This window comes from Panthera tigris, chromosome C1, assembly GCF_018350195.1.
Source record: "Panthera tigris isolate Pti1 chromosome C1, P.tigris_Pti1_mat1.1, whole genome shotgun sequence".
Lineage (NCBI taxonomy): Eukaryota > Metazoa > Chordata > Mammalia > Carnivora > Felidae > Panthera > Panthera tigris.
In genome coordinates, this window is record NC_056667.1 from 118,200,984 (window position 1) to 118,216,385 (window position 15,402).

The following is a 15,402-nucleotide window of genomic DNA, read 5'->3' on the forward strand; positions in this document are numbered from 1 at the left end:
GAAGTCCTCACATCCTCTATCTTTTCTTCTATTTCTGTGGCTTTGTATTTACAACTAACTTTTTATTCATCTGGAGTTTGTGTTGGTGTATGATGTTCACAAAAGATCCATCATATCTCCCTAATTGTTACTAAATTATCCCAACTTAGAAAAAATTAAATTCTCTCTCTCTTTTTTTTTTTTTTTTTGCCTCTATGAGTTTGCAATGATACTTTTCTTACATAACAAACGTATATGTATGTTTCTGGCCTTTGCAGACAGTTGGGAATTTTATAAATATAGTCCCCAATTGAAGTGGTTTGCTAGTCTCTTGCTGTATTAGTATTAATCTGTTACCCTTTTTATAGTTTTACAATGTGCTTAATAAATGGTGAGATAAATTCATCCACATATACTTCTTTATCAAATTTGTTTGGTTATCCTCACTCTTTTAATCTTCTCAGTGAAATTTATTTTTAACCTTTTTAACATTATTTTTGAGAGACAGCATGAGCAGGGTGGGGGGCAGAGAGAGAAGGAGACACAGAATCTGAAGCAGGTTCTAGGCTCTGAGCCGTCAGCACAGAGCCTGGCGCGGGGCTTGAACCAACAAACTGTGAGATCATGACCTGAGCTGAAGTCGGATGCTCAACCAACTGAGCCACCCAGGCGCCCCATCTTCTCAGTGAAATTTAGAGGGACTTTTCAAGTTCCCTGATCCCTACCCCTTTACCTACTTATTCCCTATAGCATCCTTTATGACTAAGTGAACTATTTCTTTTTTTTTTTTTTTAATTTTTTTTTTCAACTTTTTTATTTTTGGGACAGAGAGAGAGACAAGAGCATGAACGGGGGAGGGGCAGAGAGAGAGGGAGACACAGAATCGGAAACAGGCTCCAGGCTCCGAGCCATCAGCCCAGAGCCTGACGCGGGGCTCGAACTCACGGACCGCGAGATCATGACCTGGCTGAAGTCGGACGCTTAACCGACTGCGCCACCCAGGCGCCCCTAAGTGAACTATTTCTTATATGATCTACATAATATGAAAAAAATGTGAAATTTTTATCACATCTTAAGTAGACACATTTTGGGATGCCTTAGCAGCCTTTGCATTTTTCTTCTCTGACAACTGCACCCTTCCATGACCGAGTCTCCACAGTCAAATGTGACCCCAACACTTCAACATCACAGCCAATTGGACAGGGGTGGACACCTGACCCAAGCTGAGCAAATCAAAACCATTCTTTCTGGGAATTTACGTTTGGATCCCTGGAATGGGGGGATTGGGTGGCCATTTCCTGCCAGGGCCTGGAGTGAGCAAAAGCTGGTGTGCAGAAAGAGAGGATGTTTGTGTCAGCAGCACAAGGGGAAGAAGCCCTTTACATAGATGGATTTACCACCTTCGTTAGGAAGGTTCTCCGTTCCTGCTGCCACGGCCCCCCAGATTTTCTGAGATATCTCTGCTTCTTCCTGATAAAATTGCCTTCTTTGCTGAATACTAATTTGAATTGTTGAGTGGTAGTTAGGAAACTCCAGGTCCCAGATCAACACACGAGTTGATGGCCCCTTTGGGATCAGGACAGAATGAATTATTTGCAAGAGCCATGCTCTATGCTAAGCACACTAATGTGTGTTGATGTGTTTCATCCTCAAAGTCCTACAAACCACATGGCTAAAGAGGCTTCCAGAACCATCCTGGACCACATAAGTATAGAGTCCTCCTCTAAGATAAAGCAAAGCTCTCAATTTATTCCTAAGGAGGCTAATAGAATACCTCTCTTAGTCTCCTTTTTTTTTTTTTAATTTATTTTTAAGTTAGTTAACATACAATGTAGTCTTGGTTTCAGGAGTAGAACCCAGTGATTCATCTCTTACATAAGACACCCAGTGTTCATTCTGAAAAGTGCCCTCCTCAATGCCCATGACCCATTTAACCTGCCCCCCCACCACACCCCACTCCAGCAATCCTCAGTTTGTTCTCTGTATTTAAGAGTTTCTTATGGTTTGCCTCCCTCTTTGTCTTTTATTTTCCCTTCCCCTCCCCCATTTTCATCTGTTGAGTTTCTCAAATTCCACATAGGAGTGAAATCATATGGTATATGTCTTTCTCTGACTGACTTATTTCGTTTAGCATAATACCCTCCAGTTCTATCCACATTGTTGCAAGTGGCAAGATTTCACTCTTTTTCATTGCCAAATAGTATTCCATTGTGTATATATACCACATCTTCATTCATCCGTCGATGGCTTTTTCCATAATTTGGCTATTATTGATAGTGCTGCTATAAACATAGGGGTGCATGTGCCCCTTTGAATCAGCACTCCCGTATCCTTTGGATAAATTCCTAGTAGTAAAATTGCTGGGTCATAGGGTAGTCCTATTTTTAATTTTTTGAGGAACCTCCATACTGTTTTCCAGAGTGGCTACACCAGTCTGCATGCCCACCAACAGTGCAAAAGTGTTCCCCTTTCTCCCCATCCTTGTCAATATCTGTTGTTTTCAGAGTTGTTTATTTTAGCCGCTTCAACCAGTGTGAGGTGGCATCTCATTGTGGTTTTGATTTGTATTTCCCTGATGGTGAGTGATGTTGAGTATCTTTCCATGTGTCTCTTGGCCATCTGGATGTCTTCTTTGGAAAAGTGTCTATTCATGTCTTCTGCCCATTTCTTCACTGGATTATTTGTGTTTTGGGTGTTGAGTTTGGTAAGTTCCTTATAGATTTTGGATACTAACCCTTTATCTGATATGTTATTTGCAAATATCTTCTCCCAATCTGTCAGTTGCCTTTTAGTTTTGTTGATTGTTTCCTTCACTGTGCAAAAGGTTTTTATGTTGATTAGGTCCCAATAGTTCATTTTTGCTTTTATTTCCCTTGCCTCTGGAGACATGTCAAGTATGAAGTTGCTGCAGCCTAGGTCAAGGAGGTTGCTGCCTGTTTTCTCCTGCAGGATTTTAATGGCTTCCTGTCTCATATGTAGGTCTTTTATCCATTTTGAGTTTATTTTTGTGTATGGTGTAAGAAAGTGGTCTAGTTTCATTCTTCTGCATGTTGCTATCCGGTTCTCCCAGCACCATTTGCTAAAGTGAGTCTCCTACTTCTTGAACAAAGATGTTGTTCTTCTCTGTCTCCCTAGAAACCTTCCAAGACCTGGCACAGCCAGCAATTACTGTCATCCTCCAGTGGTTCATGAACAACTAGAATCAAAGCCTAGATCACTGTAGGCCAGCAATGGTTTTTGAGCAATATACCCTGGCATGACCAACTGATCGTGTTCCATTTGAGAGATTACAACCCACATGCAGTTCCAAGGGAATGCTATTGACCACTGGCTCTTAAAATTTTGTATGCCATTCCTTTTGAGAACCTGAAGAAATCTGAGACTCTGAAAAAAAAATCAGGGAATGAGCATGCACATATGTGTACACACACACACATACAATTGTACACCTACAATTTGGGGAGAGAGGTTCATAGACTTCCTAATGACCACATATGGTCCCCAAACTAAAGACCCCTTCCCCAGGTGAAGTTGGATTTTATTTGGTCATGCAACAAATCTCTAGTTTCATTTTTTGAAGGCAGGATCTGGATGGCTTCAGAGCTGGTGGAAAAGCCATTCTCAAAGAAATTTGATTAACCAATGGCTGCTATTAAGGAGGGAAGTCTAAACGGGGAATACAAGGTTCTGCTCTTGGCCCTGTCCTATGCAACATATTTAAGTATTTATGTATGTATGTATGTATTTATTTATTTATAATTTTATTTTCATTTATTATTTTATTTATTTATTAAGTGTTTATTCATTTTTGAGAGAGAGAGAGAGAGAGCAGGGGAGAGGCAGAGAAAGAGGGAGACACAGAATCTGAAGCAGGCTCCAGGCTCCAAGCTGTCAGCAGAGCCCGACATGGGGCTGGAACCCACAGCTATGAGATCATGACCTGAGCCCCAGACACCCAACCAACTGAGCCACCCAGACGCCCCTGCAACATATTTTTTTAAATCAGTGATTTAATATGAGGCAATTGACACAGACTTTCTAGGGATAGCTAATAATCTGTATGGCAAGATTGAGATTCGCAGTATGTCAGCGGACTGGATGACAGGAAATTTTTTTTTTTAATGTTTATTTATTTTTGAGACAGAGAGAGACAGAGCATGAATGGGGGAGGGTCAGAGAGAGAGAGGGAGACACAGAGTCTGAAACAGGCTCCAGGCTCTGAGCCATCAGCCCAGAGCCCGACGCAGGGCTCGAAATCACGGACGAGATCATGACCTGAGCCAAAGTCAGACGCTTAACCGACTGAGCCACCAAGGCGCCCCTGGATGACAGGAAATTAAAGCAAAGTGGAAATCATAGCAAATATGTGACAGAACATAGTCAGGTTTTAAGTCGATTTCCCAAGTACAGATGGGGGAATCTTGGTTTTTTGGAAAAGGTAGAGGGAGCTGTGTGGATGTGGTCTCGGTGTGAGTTGCCTGAGATAGAAGGTGTCCACAGCTGCAGGGACCTCAGGATGTGTGGATGGTTGGAGTGTGTCTTCATTATCCCATGGGGGAGCACAGCCCTGCACACTGGGCAGCCGTTTCAAGTAGTACCTGTAGATCTCCGAGCTGCACTTGGCAGTGGGGGTTGAGGACTGGGATTACAGGGATGCCTTGTTTTACTGTGCTTTGCAGATACTGCTTTTTTTTTTTTTAACAAATTGAAGTTTTGTGGCAACCATGCATCAGACAAGTCTGTTGGTACCATTTTTCCAACAGCAGTTGTCACTTCATGTCTCTGTGCTACCTTTTGGTGATTCCAACAACATTTAAAATTTTTTCAGCCCCTGGGTGGCTCAGTCTATTAAACATCCAATTTTGGCTCAGGTCATGATCTCACGGTTCGTGAATTTGAGCCCTGCATTGGGCTCTGTGATGACAGCTCAGAACCTGGAGCCTGCTTGGTATTCTGTGCGTCTCTCTCTCTGTGCCACTCCCCTGCTCATGCTCTTCTCTCTCTCTCTCTCAAAAATAAATCAACATTAAAAAAATTTTCTCGCCATTCTACTTGACATGGTGGTTGGTGATCGATGATCTTTAATGTTACTATTGCCATTGTTTTGGAGGTGCCACAAACCGTGCCCATTCAAGGTGGCAAACCGCGTGGGTAATGTGTGTGTTCTGATTTCTCCCCAGACCAGCCATTCCCCATCTCTCCCTCTCCCCAGGTTTCCCTATTCCCTGAGACACAATATTGGACTTAGTTAGGCCAACTGATAACCTACCATGGCCTCTACGTGTACAAGTGAAAGGAAGAGTCACATGTTTCTCACTTCCAATCAAAAGCTAGAAATGACAGCGTTTAGTGAGGAAGGCATGTGAAAAGCTAACACAGGCTAAAAGCTAGGTCTCTTGTACCAGTTAGCCAAGTCGTGAATGCAGAGGAAATGTTCTTTTTATTTGTCTGTCTGTTTGTTTGTTTCTATGGAAGTATAGTTGACACACAGTGTTACATTAGTTTCAGGTGTGCAACACAGTGATCCTACAAGAGTATATGTTATGCTGTGCTCACCACAGCATAGCTACTGTCTGTCACTGTACAATACCATTGACTGCATTCCCATTGTTGTATACCGTTCATCCCCACGACTTACCCATTTTCTAACTAGAATCCTGTACCTCCCACTCCCCAGGAAAAGTTCCTGAAAGGAAAGGAAAAGTGCTACTCTAGTGAACACACAAATGATACAAAAGTGAAACAGCCTTGTGCAGATAGAGAAAGTTTGAGTGGTATGGACAGAAGATCAAACCAGCCACAACATCCCCTTAACCAAAGCCTAATTCGGAGCAAGGTCCTAACCTTCCTCAGTTCTGTGAAGGCTGAGAGAGGTGAGGATGCTAGTGAAGTCAGCAGAGGTTGGTTCATGAGGTTTAAGAAACGGAGCCATTGCCATGACATAAAAAGTGCAAGGTGAAGCCATAAGTGCTGATGTAGAAGCTGCAGCCAGTTATCCAGAAGGTCTAGCAAGAGAATTAATGAAGGTGGCTGCCCTTAAACCACAGATTTTCAGTGTAGATGAAACAGCCTTCTATTGGAAGAAGATGCCATGTAGGACTTCCATAGCTGGAGAGGAGAAGTCAATGTCTGGCTTCAAGGGACAGGTTGACTCTCTCGTTACAGGCTAATGCAGCCAGTGCCTTTAAGTTGAAGCCAAAGCTCACTGGCCATTCTGAACATCCTAGGCTCCTTAAGAATTATGTTCAATCTACTCTGCCCATGTTCTATAAATAAAACAGCAAAGCTGAGAACACACGGCTTACTGAATATTTTAAGCCCACTGTTGAGACTTACTACTCAGAAAAAGATTCTTTTCAAAATGTTACTGCTCATTCACAATGCACTTGGTCACCCAAGGACTTTGATGAAAATGGACAATGAGATTAATGTTGTTTTCATGCCTGCTAACACAACATCCATTCTGCAGCCCACATGCCAGAGTCATTTTGACTTTTGAGTCTTTTGTAAGGCAATTGCTGCCATACATAGTGATTCCTCTGATGGATCTGGGCAAAGGAAATTGAAAACCTACTACGAAGGATTCACCAAGCTAGATGCCATTAAGGGCATTTGTGATTCATGGAAGCAGGTAAAAATATCAGCATTCAGGAATTTGAAGGAAGTTGATTCCAACCCCAATGGATGGCTTTGAGGATTCAAGACTTCAAGACTTCAGGAGGAAATAACTGCAGCTATGGTGAAAATAGCAAGAAAACTAGAATGAGAAGTGAAGCTTGAAGATGGGAAGAATTGTTGAAATCTCGTGGTAAAACTTGGACAGACAAGGAATGGCTTCTTGTGATGAACAAAGAAAGTGGTTTCTTGAGACAGAATCTACTCCTGGTGAAGATGCTGTGATGATTGTTGACATGACAACGAAGGATTGAAAATATCACATAAACTTAGTTGATGAGGCAGCAGCAGGGTTTGAGAGCACTGACTCCAATTTTGAAAGAAGTTCTACCATGGGTAAAATGCTATCAAACAGCATCACATGCTGCAGAGAATTGATTTGTGAAAAGAAGAGTTAACTGATGTGACAAAGGTCACTGTTGTCTAATTTAAAGAAATTGCCACAGCCATCCCAGTCTTCAGCAACCTCCACTCTGATCAGTCACCCTCCATCAGCATCAAGGCAAGACCCTCCACCAGCAAAAGGATTACAATTCACTGAAAGCTGAGATGATGGTTAGCATTTTTTTAGCAAAGTATTTTTTAATTAAGGTATGCACATTGTGGTTTTTTTAGACATAATGCTATTGCACACTTAATAGAATATAGTGTAGTGTAAACATAACTTTTATATGTACTGGGAAACTGAAAAAAATTCATTTGACTTGTTTTATTGCAATATTCACTTTATTGTGGTGGTCTGGAACTGAACCAACAATAACTCTGAGGTATGCTGGTATATCCAGAGAAGGGGAACTAGGAGGTCCGGGGGCCATGGATCCATATGGTGTGAAGAAAGTTGGAAAGAACCAAGATTCTTTACCTTGGAGAGGACTGCATGGGGAGAAGGGTAGGGGCTGAAAGTGGCCATCAATTATCTGCTAAGCTTCATATGGAAGAATGACTAGATCATTTAGTAGCTCTCAGAACTTTCTGATAATGAGAATCGCTCACCAACAGCATGGGCTGTCATATGGAGAGGTGAGCCTCTAATCACTGGAAATATTTGAGGAAAGACTTCCTGTTCACCTGTTGGGTGACATAACTCAGGAGACACGGGTCTCTGCCCTGAATCGAGGTTGAATTTGATCTGGGAAGATAAGTCTAGTAGACTGGTAGTGACTGGCTAGACAGAGGGATGAGTAAGTTTAGGAAGCCACCTCCGGGCTCAGCAAGTCAGTGGGTGAGATATGTGGGTACAGGGCTGGGAAGCAACAGTACTCAGACTGTTTATCGGTCAACCCTTCACAAAGATTCCTTATTGCTCTAAGACTCTGTAATCCTCATTTCTGTACCCCAGCAAACTTCTTTTGGTACCTGTCCGTGCATCCACACACAATTTGCTTGCATTTCATATAGATGTGTGTGTGTGTCTTCCTCAGAGTGACTTGGTCAGCTGTTAACGTGGGAGAAGAGCCCTCAGCAAGCCCTCCAGGGTGAGCTATGATGCTCACCTGTCTGTCTAACCTTACCCTCCCCTCTGGATGGCCTTGGCCTCTCCTCCAGCTTACGGGCTCCTCATGGTCCTATGCACAGACAACACTCATTTCTACCTCTGCAACTTGGCTCAAGGTTCTCTCTCCTGAAATGGCCCTCCTCTTCCTCCCTAGACCCCCATCCAAGTCCAGGCCCATGCAAGTGCCTATCCCTCCATGAAGCTGCCCTGATTGTCCCAGACCAGCTGGTCCTGCTGCTATGAGAGCCTCAGCACTCGGAGGCTGTGCTCGGCAGTGCACCACTGAGCTGTGGGCTGTGCCTCTAAGGAAACGAGGACAAACTTCCTGAATGGTTTATGGAAATTAGCTTCTTTAGGTGTCTAGATTGCTTGTGCCGAAATTATAGCCAAAGATGAGACATGGATGTAGGAAGTGCATGTGGGAGGTGATCCCAAGGGAAACTAGGGTAAGGGAGGTGGGGAGTGGGGATGGAGGAGAAGCCAATGGAAACGTGGGTTATTGAGGCACTGGGGGCTTGATTCGCTGGGACCTCTGTGAACTATACAGAGCACGTCCCAGAACCCTCCACTGAGGACAGAGATTGGGGCACTTATCCATTTGCTCCCCACCCCATAGTTTGGGGGTTGCCATGGGAACTTGAACTCCCAGCATTGCTCGGCTGCTCTTGCCCACGGGCTGGGTAGACTCCCCTGCAGAGCAAGCCCTGAGGCAGGAAAAGGGAGGGCAGAGCGGCTTGGCATGAGCCTTGCCAGCTTGAGCCAGGGTTCCCTCGCAAGGGGCCCCCAGCTGAGGGGAAATGACAGACGACATCGAAACCATGTGCTGCTGTGGTAGGTCCACCTGGTCCTGTGCAACCTCGTATTTTCCACTATGGTTCCACTCTACGCTTACCTAGCAATCATTTATCGAGCACCACTGTATACCCAGTTACAGGTACCAAGATACGAAAAGTTCCAAGTCTGTTTCTTGTCTCCTCCCCTTTACATTGAAAGCTGTTTGGTGCAGGGAACACGATACCTTAGACATACAGCGGGCATCCCAACAGGTTTGTTGATGGATTGATTAATTCGTTGATTGAACAATTTACTACACTAACCCTTAGTGGTTTCTATATTAAAAGTCATTCCTTATCGTAGGAGAAATCAAAAGTTTACTTCCAGCCCCCTGGGCATTGTAACCTATGGTGTATGCCGTGCACATTCCAATGATAAAGTCCTTAATAACTACAGGATGAGTTGGCAGAATGATTTAGATCTAAAGTCCAGAGCAAGGCAATTACATCTGGCTCCCAGCTTTAAAAAATTGAAATAATCTTTATCTGAATTTTTTTAAAGTGTGTTAAAATTATAACATCAAATGTCAAATGTGGCGATGACTTATCCTACCCACATGAGAGTGACACAGAGGGAGGCAGAACCTTAATATGCACGTTACCACCACCTAAAGGTTAAAAACATCTGATGCGATCTGGCGCGCTAATTGGACTTTTATCGATCACATTGGGAATCTGAATAGCATCAGGGAAATGAAATTCTCAAGGCCAGCCTTCCTGCCATAGACTTTCCTCATCTCCCCTGGACAAATGAGACATTTGGAGAAGGAATTCGTCTCCGGGGGCTTGCTGTCCTGCTAAATTATTTTCTATTTCTCATTAATTCTGGTCTTCCTCTTGCCCGCACCACCCACCCCTTCCTGGCCTCCCTTGCCCATCCAAGCCACATCAAGCTGTCAGACCCACCTGCTCTGGGCTCTCCCTCACTGCTTCACTGGTCTCCTTTCCCTCAGAACCAGAGGCATTTGGGGCTTAATGATGTCCTTCCCGTGTTACTTGCTAGTTACCTCATCTAGGACGCTCTTGGCTCTGTGGGAGATATGGCCTTTTGGCATAAAGGGCATGTTTTAAGTCATGGTAAGAAAATATAAGCTGATGTCTGCGACACCTGCTTTGAGATTGCCAAAGGAGCTTTCGGAAGGTAAATTCAAAGCCTGGAGCCAAGGTGGAGAATCTTGGCCTCCTTTCTCTGAGGGCAGGCGGGCCAGGGACTAAGACAGGCCCTCCGGACTGGGGCCAAGGCGCAGCAGAGCAGGGCAGGAAAAGCCACAGGCACACATCACAACCTACAAAGTCACGTGGATGAGTCTCACAGACCTGATGCGAGCGACGGAAGCCAGACGCGGGGGAACACACACTGGATGGTTCCAGTAATGTGATGTTCAAGACAAGGCAAAGCTCATCTGCCTGGGGGGGACCAGGACTGGGGCTACTTCTCCGCGTGTGGGTTGGGGGGAATGGTCCACACCTTGATGCAGGTAAGCATCCACCAAGGGTACACAGTCCCTTCGTAAAAATAACAACAACAATAATAAAAGTAATTATATGACAGCGGACGTTGGTGGAGCCTCCCTTAGGTGGCGCCTGGGCCAGGCACTGTGCTCACTACTTCACATGGGTGCTACCCCACAGCACATGGGTGCTACCACATGGGAGCACATGGGCGCCCACCAACACTGCTCAACGCACGCAGCCCCACCTTCACTTTCCAGGTGGGGAAACCAAGGCTCAGAGGGGTTTAATACATCCAAGCGCACCTGAGTTACAAACTGCTCCCACTGTGAACCCAGACAAAGTGGCAGAATTCTGAAAAGTCCCAGGCCCTACCTGCAGGCCCTACCTGCAGTCAGTCCCAGGGGCTGGTTATCTCCAAGCTGCAGACACGCCCCCTCCCATGCGGTCTGGGCAGGATCTGTGGAGGACCAGGAGAGGACAGGATTCAGAGGTCATAGCACAGAGGCATGTTGGGGACTGGCAGTGCGCAGGGGAGAAGCCACTGCCCAGGGAAGAAGGCTGGGTGCCCACAGCTCAGACCCCTTGGATGCTGAACTTTTTTTTTTAAGTTTATTTTTTTTATTTTGAGACAGAGAGAGGGAGCGCGTGCGAGCAGGGGAGAGAGAGAGAATCCCAAGCAGGTTCCACCCTGAGAGCGCAGAGCCCCATACGGGGCTCTGACTCAGGAACCACGAGATCATGACCCGAGCCAAAGTCAGACGCTTAACTGACTGAGCCACTCAGGCGCCCCGGCACTGATCTTTTTATATCTCCCCAGCTGGAGGGGGACGGACACCACGCCCGATGCCTCTTGGATCCTCCCACACTAAAAGCGCTTGTTGATTATTTATTGGGGGGCATGGTGGTTGTTCTCACATTTGTGTGGAAGGGAATTCTTTTGTTTTCCTTCCCTCCCTCCCTTCCTCTATCCTTTCTTTCAACCCATATTTGTGGAGCATTCACCATGAGCCAGGCACTGGGGATTCTGCAGTGCATACAACAGGGAGTCCCTGCCATGTCAAGGAGGTTGCAGTCTGTAGGAAAGACCAATATTGAGCAACCAAACAAAGAAGCAAAACAGCCTAGTATATGGTATGTCACACGATGTCAAGTTCAAGGAGGAAAAATACAGTAGCTGAGAGCGGTGGGTGCCGGGGTGGGTATGGTACAGAGAGGGGGTAGATGTGGAATGACCTCTCCGAGGGGGCCTGAAGTGAGCAGGCTGTTCATGCCTCAGGGGGACAGTGTGCCAGGCAGGGGTCCAGCAGGTGCAAAGGCCCTGAGGGGGAAAGGAAGCACTTGCGTCTGAGGAGCAACTGAAGGCCAGCTTGGTTGGGTGAAAAAAATCAGAGGTGCAGGTGAAATCAGAGGAATAGGACCTATGGTAGGAAGTTCTCTTTTCATCCTTTCCTGGAGGGAACCAGATATCCAACCTTATAACAGGGGTTCCCAAAGGGGGATGCATCCGTCCCAAGAATGTGCAAGAGATAAAAGATAAAACTTGTGCGTAGAGCTACTTCCTGTCTCGTCGATCTCTAGATTATGCGGTCTGTGCCTATCATGTGCATAGCACATGAGCAAGACTGTACGTGTACTCGGGGCACCTGGGTGGCTCAATCGGTTAAGCGTCCAACTCTTGATTTCGGCTCAGGTTGTGATCTCACGGTTCACGAGGTTGGGCCCGAGTCAGGCTCTGCAATGACAGCAGGGAGCCTGCTTGGGATTCCCTCTCTCCCTCTCTCTCTGCCCTCCCCCCGCTCACGTGCTTGCAAACGCTCTCTCCCTCTCTCAAAGTAAATAAATAAACTTAAAAAAAGACGGTACATGTACTCAGTTTATAAATATGTGTATTGCAGAATGTTAATAAAATATACTGGGGGTAGAGGGGGCAACAACAACAAGAATATTTGGAGTTCATTGGCCTACTGGTAAATCCAAACCCCACAACATGGCTTACGACTGACCCGCCATGGCTTCCTATTTTCCTCTCTCTTCCCTTATCCCCACATCCTCATGTTGCAGAACCATCTCCCGATCACCTGGTGTTCATTGGGGGAAATTAATGAGAAATTGTCCGTTGGCTTTCAAAACTCAGCCTTTCCTAAACCATCTCCCTGACCCCACATGCTACCATCAGGCCCTGAACATATTTTTAGCACAGCACCTGAAATGCTTTATTGCTCCTATTTATTTCGAGTTTGTATGTCTTACTTTGGTTGTGATCACCTTGGGACAGGGGTTGTGATTTATTTGTCTTTGGATCTCAGGGTTGCCGGAATTGGCATATAAAAATACAAGGTGCCCAATTAATAGATTTTGTGGGACATAAATTTGGGACCTAGTTACACTATGAAATTATTTGTTGTGTATGTGAAATTCACATTTAACTGCGATTCTATATATATTTTTTTAACATTTATTAATTTTTGAGAGAGAGACAGGGAGACACAGAATCTGAAGTAGGTTCCAGGCTCTGAGCTGTCAGCACAGAGCCCGACATGGGGCTCAAACCCACGAACTGCGAAATCATGACCTGAGCTGAAGTCAGACGCTTAACCGACTGAGCCACCCTGGAGCCCCTGGGATTCTGTATTTTAACTGGCACATCCCCAGGGCCTAGCTGAGGTGCTCTCATGGTAGAAGATGTTTGATAATTACTTTTTGAGTGACCATTTGAATACATAGGTCAGGTAGCAGCTATAAAGAATCCCCCCCGCCCCGACCAAAACAGAGAAATGTAAGGACTGATCTTTTATCTTTTTAATAAATATGTTATTAAGGGGAAATTTGGCACCATTAAGTGGGTGTGCACGCGTGTGTGTGCGTGTGTGTGTGTGTCTCTGTGTGTGTGTGTGTGTGTGTGTGTTTCCAGATCTGTCTACCGACTAGGTCTAGAGGCAATCAGCGGTGACTCCCTGATAGCCTCGAACACCCTAGCACCCATATCTTGGTTTCTAAATACCATTGCTTTCTAACAGTGATACAGAGAAAATAGCTGGAAAGCACAAGGGCAGCCTGGAATGCTTCGCTTGGTCAGAAAGACAAAGGAGAGCTTAAAGATTAATCGGGTCATTTATAAAGGGCACAGGACTCAGCCGGAAGGGGCTTCAATGCACCACCGTGACAATTTGAGCATCAAAAAAGATAATGTCGGTAATGAATATTAGCACGTTGAAAAAAATGAATCCATTTATAGGTGTGTGTGTGTGTGTGAGGAAGAGCGAGAGAAAGAGAGAGAGAGAGAGAGAGAATGAAAGGGTGATTCGTTAGCATTCTCTCTTTCCAGGAGAATGCAAGCTAATAAATATGGAAGGAACAGTAGAATTAGAAAAACCACCATTTTGTAACCAGCAAAATAGTAACTCATTTGGGTGAATATAATCAAGGATGACAAAGGAACTTGATTTGAGAAAAAAGCATCAGAAAACATAATATTCACATAAACCTAAACGATCACCCCACACAGATTGTTTACGGTTCCAGGGTGCGGGGGTGGGGTGGGGGGTTGGGGTGTGCGAATGGTTACACAGGCAGGGGTCTGGAAGCGTCGGATCTCACCAAGCAATCAAATATCATCAGTGAGGAACCTGAAGTTATGTATCTTCTGATGTGAAACAATGAGAAACGTCAGTAACACTTACATAAACGTTCTTGGCAAAACCGCCTAACCAAATCTAATCGGGAGGAACCAACCAGACAAATCCAGATGTGGGAGATTCTATAGGACAACGGGCTTGAAATCTTTGCAAATATCGGTGTCATAAAAGACAAAGACCGGTGGGAGAGTTTTCCAGAATAAATGATGTTAAAGGGGCTTAGCAACAAAATGACGTGGTGAGGGGGATGTCTGGATGGGCTGGGGGGCAGGGGGGAAGCTACAAAAGACGTTTGGGGAACACTAGAAAAAATGGCAACGATGTTATTGAACTAATGTTCATTTTCCTACATGTGAGTGCTGTGTAGTGGCCGTGTAGAAGAATATTATTATTTTTAAAATATTTTTAATGTTTATTTATTATTGAGAGACAGAGAGAGTGCATGAGCAGGGGAGGGGCAGAGAGCGAGGGAGACACAGAATCCGAAGCAGGGTCCAGGCTCTGAGCGGTCAGCACAGAGCCCCATGCAGGGCTCCAACTCACAAATGCGAGATCATGACCTGTGCCCAAGTCGGATGCTTAAGCGAGCGAGCCACTCACACGCCCCGGAATATTCTTACTCCTCGAGACTCATGCCTAAGGATTGGGGCTGAATATGGGGATGTCTGTAACTTAATTTCAAATGGTTCTCAGAGAGGGAATGAATCTAGGTGAAGGGTTTTATAACATTACAAACAAGGCCCAGAAAAAGGTGGGGCAGGGGGATATTTGGAGAAGAAAAGATCCAGAAACTGGAGAAAGGCTGGCATGGAGAAAGGGAGGGCAGAGCGTTTGGGAACTGGCAAGCAGCCTATGGGGAGACAATGGTCTTACACTCTCTCCCTCCTTCTCCAGGACATCCCCCCTCCCCTGTCCCAGCAAAGCCCTCACTTCTGGAACCAAGCACTTGATGAAAGTAAAGCACCTGTGATAAATGTGGCCCTTCCAATCAGACGCAGTATTTCCAAGCATCGCATTGCCCTTTAATATCTTTGTGAAAACATGTATACCACACACAAACATGCAAGCATAATCCAACACCCCCCTGCCTCTCCCCTCCCTCTTAGCGACTGCTGGGCCCATCAGAGATGATGGAATGCACCATCTGAGCAATGATTTCTTTCAAGACAATAATTACAAAACACTTAGTGGTATTTCCAAATGATTATACATTTTATTTAAATATTTATCTTTCTGAAATTTGACTTATAATCTATAAGTAATTAGTTATCAGCCCAGCTACCAGGGTGACAGGCGGGTTCCTTAATTTCCTATGCAGTCGACGGGTTTT